Raw genomic sequence first — 6,852 nt, forward strand, 5'->3', positions numbered from 1 at the left:
CATATGAAAATGAAACAAAACAAAACCAAACAGACAAACAAAAATACACAGCAACACCAAATGCTGGCTAGGGTGTGGAGAAAAAGGAACCTCATACACTGTGGGTGGGAATTGAGCAAGCCCCTATAGAAAATAGTTGGCCGGTTCCTTGAATATTAAAAATAAATCCATCAATTGACCCAGCAATTTCAGTGCTAGGTATCTACCCAAAGATGCAGAAACACTCATTCAAAGGGATATATGCATTCTTGTTTCTATTGCAGCAATATTTGCACTAGCTAAGTTGTACAAACAATCTAAGTGCCCAATAAGAAAATGTGATACACACACACACACAACGTGGGACATAAGAAAATGATATAGGATTATATATATATAAAATGTGATATATATACACATACATGTGATATATATATTTATATATACACGAGGTGGGTAATATTTGGTAATAAAAAAAAAAAGATGATCTCTTGCCATATGGGAAAATGTGGATGGAACTGGAGGTGATTAAGTTAGTTAGAAGGAGAAGGAAAAATAAGTTAGAGGTGAAATAACTTAGAAGAAGAAAGATAGATCAAATGATTTCACGCATGTGTGGAATATAGAGAAACAAAACAAAAAAACTGACAAAACTAAACCAAAACAAACTCTAGAAATATGACCACTGGGCTGACATTACTCGAGGGGGAAGGAGAGTAAGGGTACAAAAAAAGTAGGGAGGGAGCTTAATGGTCTATGGTAAAGGACTATGGGTGCTTTTGTGATGAGTATAGTATAGTGACATACGTCTGAGAGGTGTGAACCTATTCACCGAATCATATATTGTATGATTGCAAACCAATGTTGCCATAATAAGAACTAAATGAATAAACAATTCTAGCTTCCAAAATCATGTGGTCACTTCAATAAATGCTGACAAAACATTCCATATGACTCAACATCCATCTATAATAAAATTTCTCAATAAGATGGTAATAAATGGAATTTATCTAAACGTAAAAAAAGCCACTGATATCAAACCCATTACACTCAATGAAAAGCTGTAAAAAACTGCAAGTACAGGAATAAGATAAGGAGGTCACTTTCACCATTACTACTCAATCTGTACCAGAATTCTTAGCTAGAGCAATTAAACAAGAGAAAGACATAAAACTGTTCCAAACTGGAAAATAGTCGAAACTATCACTATTTACAGATGACATGGTTATATACATAGGCATTCCAGAAGACTGCATCAAAACTACTAGAAATAATAAACACAGTATAGTGGCAGGATACAAAATCAATATATAAAAATCAGTTGCAGAGAAACAGGAGTGCAGCATGAACATGGAAACGCAAAAGAAAACAAGGAAATATGCAACCATGAAGCAGACGCTTAGTCTCAGAGATCAGAGGCTCGAAGAAGAGGACAGATTAAAACCAAAGATGAAAGAAAAGAAAGATCCCAGTACATTCAAGGAAAGAGAAGTCACCCAACACCCTCCATGCCTATTCTTCCAATAGGATTCACATCTGGGCCACCTTGCCAATCCCAGTTGATAACCAACTTTATCAACTTTTCCCAGTAAAGCCAAATTGGACTTAGTGCCAGAATGATGTACTATCTGTATGCCAAGTAAATAATAAAGAGTAATCTGAAACTGGGGATTACTATGTTTATAAGAGTTGAACTTCAGGGCCCTTCCTGGTGGAGCAGCGGGTTAAAGCACAGCAATAAGAAACTAAAACCACTTCAGCATGAGTTCGATCCCCACCCTAGAGGTGACCCTCATGGCGCGGCAGACCTCTCCTGACCCACCTGCTGCTCCCCTCAGCAATATACTTCGTTGATCTGCCTGTCCTGCTCCCCACTCTGTCTCTGGTGTATCCTCTCACTGCCCCTGCGCCTCTGGCCTGTACCCCAGTTCTGTATGCACAAATAAATGAATCTCTAAAAAAAAAAAAAACGTGTTGAATTTCAGTGAGTCTCAATGAGGAAGACACTAAGCATAGTATCTCTTGTATAAATGACTGTAATGGCTAAAATTAAGAAAATAGGACAGAAGTATCAAGTGGCTGTTAGGATCATTGAGGATCCCAGATTTGAATGATTACCATGCACAACAAAGGAATCTAAGCAGAAGACTGATTAGTACAGAGTAGCTCAGGACAAGTGCTACATTGTGGCCACAATTGACCAGACCTTAAGTGAAGAATCTGAGATCCCTGGAGTTCCCATCATGTACATTCTAATCATAGATATACATGATTATGGGGCCTCTTGTTTCTAATTGTTAAACGATCAAGTTCCTCTGCTTTCCTTCAAACAACTTTCTTTGCCACCAGTTCATTAAACATGCTATAGCATGAATTGTTGTTATTCCACTCTTTTCCATCTGTTAAAAGCTGAATGTGGTTAAATGCACTCACGTTCTGATGTTTGTATCATTTAAAATTTGTTGCATCTTTTATAAGTTATGTAATTTCTCACATAGAAAAATCAGTTGCAATTCTGTATGCAAATGATGAATTAAAAAAATTATTCTAGGGACCTCCCTGGTAGTGCAATGGGTTAAAGTTCAGCTATTAACTACAAAGCTAGCCGCAGCCATTTTCCAGCCAGGGAGGTGACTCACTTGGTGTAGCAGACTTCTCCTGTCTTGCAGGCTGTTCCCTTCAGCAGTGTACTTAGTCAATCTACCTGTTCTGCTCCTCACTCTGTCTCTGGTGAATCCTCTCACCTGCACCTCTAGCCTGTACCTCAGTTCTTGTATGCATAAACAAACAAATAAATAAATCTTTAAAAGTATACATTGTTTTAAGTCTCATTTACAATCCCACCCAAAAAAAAAAATACCTGGGAGTAAAGTTAACAAAAGAGATGAAGGACTTATACATTGAAAATTATAAGACTCTATTAAATGAAATAAAAGAAGACATAAAGAAATGGAAAGATATCCTAGGTTTATGGTTTGGAAAAATAAGCATCATTAAAATGGCCATCTTACCTAAAGCAATTTAAAGAGTAGATGAAAAAAAAAAAAACTATCAAAATCCCAATGACTTTTTTCAAGAAAATAGAATAAACAATTATAAATTCTGTATGGAACCACAAAAGACCCCTCATAACCAAAGTAACCCTGAGAAAAAAGAGGAAAAATAGAGATATCATATTCCCTAACTTCAAACTATATTACACAGCAACAGAAATCAAAACAGTATGGTATTGCAACCAAAACAGAAACACAGACCAATGGAATAGAACAGATAGTTGATAAGGGAGTCATGAAAATACAACAGAGAAAGGAAAGCCTCTTTAACAAACGGTGTTGAGCACATGGACAGCCACATTAAAAAAAAAAAAAGGTGAAACTAGATCCATACTTAACTCCACACTCAAAAATTAATACAATATGAATTAAAGATTTGAATTTAAGAGCTGAAACTGTAAAATACTTGAAAGAAAACATAAGCAATATATACATCAACTTTAGAGTTGTAGTTGGGGACACAAAGCAACAGCAAGGGAAACAAAGGGAAAAACAAATAAGTTGGACTACATCAAACAAAAAAGCTTTGTATATCAAAAGAACCATCATAAGGGACCTCCCTGGTGATGCAAGGGGTTAAGTCTCAGCACTATCAAGCTATCTGTAGCCACTGCAGAACAAAAAATAAATAAATAAAAAATCTTGTATTGCAGGTCCAAGAGCCTTGCTGTCATGCCTATCTTCGAGAGAACAATGAATATATGTGTGTTAGTTAAATATATATGCACATATATTTAAACATTTTTAAGAAGGTAACTTTTGTATTTAAGTAAATGACCTTTACATTTCTTCAAACTTAGTTCATTGAAGTACTTAAGTACAAATGCCACTGATGAGGAATTAGCTGTTTAGTTATGTCTGTGGAAAGAAGAGCTCAAATGCTATCCCAGACAGTGTTTCTGAGGTACTAGAGCTCCTTCTGGATAAATCATATAAAATGTAATTCTTATAAGTAATGTGACTGAGGTTGAATGTGTCGTGGCAGGAATTTTAAATGTGTGTGGTGTTGAGGAGGGAGATTTACCAATGCCTGGTAAGACTGGAAGGTATGGATGGTGCACAGGTCTAGAAATCAAAGATTTACCTCTATTTTACATGAGGTAGATCCTCTTAGTACTAGCTGGGGTAGAACCAGAGTTATGGGATTGTGGGGTGGGTGAGAGGATTCACCAGAGACAGAGTGGGGAGAAGAGCAGACAGATCTATTGAAATAGATCACTGAGGGGAGCAGCAGGCAAAGTCAGCTCTCTGGCCAGGATTGAACTAAGGCAGGCCCCATCAGGACAGTGCTGAGACAAGCCCTGAGCCCCTAGCGAGGACCCCTGGAATATAAGTTTTGGGAACAAAGGAAGAAAAGGCCATGTTGGGGAAAATAAGTAATATAGAATTTTAATTTCTCGCTGCTCACCCTCAGTTCTCCATTGGGGATCTTTAATGTTCATGCTTCCTTTTATGTCCTTTGCACAAGCAGTCTAAGCCAACACAAGTATGTGTGCATATATATTCTAATGTTCAGTGACTTTATTGAGATATAATTCACAGATGACACAATCCACTCAATGGCTTTTACTTTATTTGTACACTTGTGCAACTGTCATCGCTATTAATTTTAGAATATTTTCATTACCCCAAAAAGAACTTTATATCCCTTGCTGTCATCTCAAGCCCCAGTTTCCCCATCCCTAGGCAACTACCAGTCTATATTCTGTCTCTATAGGTTTGTCTATTCTGAAAATTTCATATAAATCGGGTCATATAATATATATCTTTCTGCTACTGGCTTCTTTCACATAGCATAATGTTTTCAAGATTCATCCATATTGTAACATGTATCAAAACTGTACTCCTTTTTAATACATAAGCTTTATATTTTTGAGCAATTTTAGGTCTGCAGAAAAATTTAGACAGAAAATGCAGAGTTCCTATATACCTCCTCACCTCACCCAGTCTTCCCTGGCACATACATCTTGCCTAGGTGCGGTATATTCACTACAATTGATGAGAAAATACTAAGACATCTTGAATTTGTCCTTTTCCCCAGCTACTGAGGTAAAATCGACAACTACATATTTATTACCTAATAGTTTACATTAGAATTCCCTCTTTGTGTTTTAGATTCTGTGGATTTTGACAAAAGTACACTGACTGGTATCCACTACGGGGGGGTGGGGAGAGAAGTGCACGGGATTATGGTGATGGCACACAGGTGACTTGGTGATGGGAAACCCGCGGGGATTACAATTGAGATGGCAAAAAAAAAATGTACAAAATGATGTAAAAATAAACTGTTATAAAAAATAAAAAAAAAATTTAAAAATGGGCAGAAGAGCTAAAAAGACACTTCTCCAAAGAGGAAATGCAGACGGCCAACAAGCATATGAAAAAATGTTCAGCATCACTTGTAATAAAAGAGATGCCAATTAAAACCACAATGAGATACCACCTCACCCCAGTGAGAATGGCACATCTTCAAACAACTAGCAACAACAAATGTTGGCGAGGATGTGGAGAAAAAGAAACTCTCCTGCACTGCTGGTGGGAATGCAAGATAGTACAACTACTATGGAAAACTGTGTGGAGGTTTCTCAAACTGCTAAAAATGGAGTTTCCATATGACCCAGCAATTCCACTCCCAGGTATCAACCCAAAGGCCACAAAAACATTGACTTAAAAAAGACACCTGCACCCCATGTTTATTGCTGCTCTATTTACAATAGGAAAGGCATGGAATAAACCCAAATGCCCAAAAGTAGAAGACTGGATTAAAAAGATGTAGTACATATATGCAATGGAATATTACTCAGCAATCAAAAAAGACAAACTCATCCCTTTTGCAGAAACATGGATGGAGCTGGAAGGGATCATGCTTAGTGAAATAATACAGAAAGAAAAAGAAAAATACTGGATGGTTTCACTCATAGCAGGAGCGTAAGGGATGGGGGGTAGGGGGGTGGAGGGGGAAGCAATTGTAATAAAGAAAAAAAAACAAAAAAATGAACAACTATATGCCACAGACATTTTATGGGGGTGGAGTGGGGAATGGGATAAAAAATGTGGTGGGAAAGTTACACAGGACTGTGGTGATGGCACATGGGTGAACTGGTGATGGGAAGTCCACGAGGATTACAGCTGAGATGGAAAAAAGCACAAAATGAAGAATGATGTAAAAATAAATTTTAAAAGAAAGAAAGCAAGTGAAAATGGCGGTATATAATTAAATACACACCATAATCTTAAAGATGATATATTTTTAGGCATAGAATAAAGACTAAACACACCAAGATGATAATATTGCTTGTGCTTGAGTGGTCGGATGCGTTTTTTTCCCCAAAATTTTCATCAATGAACATATATTACTCGGAGGAAGGGGCATTAATTTTATGGTTTGGGGATTTCTGGGCACGGGTGAGTTCACCAGGCCTGCAGTTTAGGCTGATCGTCATCATTGTTTCCTTCGGCTCCTCTCTTGTTTGATTCCCTTGTTTGTTCATTTTATTTATTCTCCATAATTCCCATGCCCCACTATCATTCTCTCCCCCCAAAGACAAAAACTGAAAGATATTTAGTGATCTTACTTTTAGCATCAGAAAAATTTTACTCATATATATATACCCATATAAAGAGAATATGTTTGAATATATTATATATGTCAATGTGTGTGTGTGTTTTAACGAAGAAGGAAGTGTCCTTGCCAGGGCTGGTATTCTAGTTCTGGGCCCTTCATCATCAACCGCCCCCCTCCCTTCATGGCATGGCCCCCACCAGTCACCAGTGCCTCCTCTAAGCCAGGCAGCTCTCAACCCGCTACTCTGCTGTTTTC

The 6,852-nt window shown here is 37.5% G+C and overlaps 1 pseudogene; it reads left to right on the plus strand.

The window, feature by feature from the left end:
* The first annotated feature begins 1,329 nt into the window (after positions 1-1,329).
* LOC101628048 lies at positions 1,330-2,273 on the plus strand (annotated as a pseudogene).
* Positions 2,274-6,852: the final 4,579 nt, after the last annotated feature.

The sequence above is a fragment of the Condylura cristata genome, unplaced genomic scaffold, assembly GCF_000260355.1.
Source record: "Condylura cristata isolate star-nosed mole 26May11 unplaced genomic scaffold, ConCri1.0 scaffold00053, whole genome shotgun sequence".
NCBI lineage: Eukaryota > Metazoa > Chordata > Mammalia > Eulipotyphla > Talpidae > Condylura > Condylura cristata.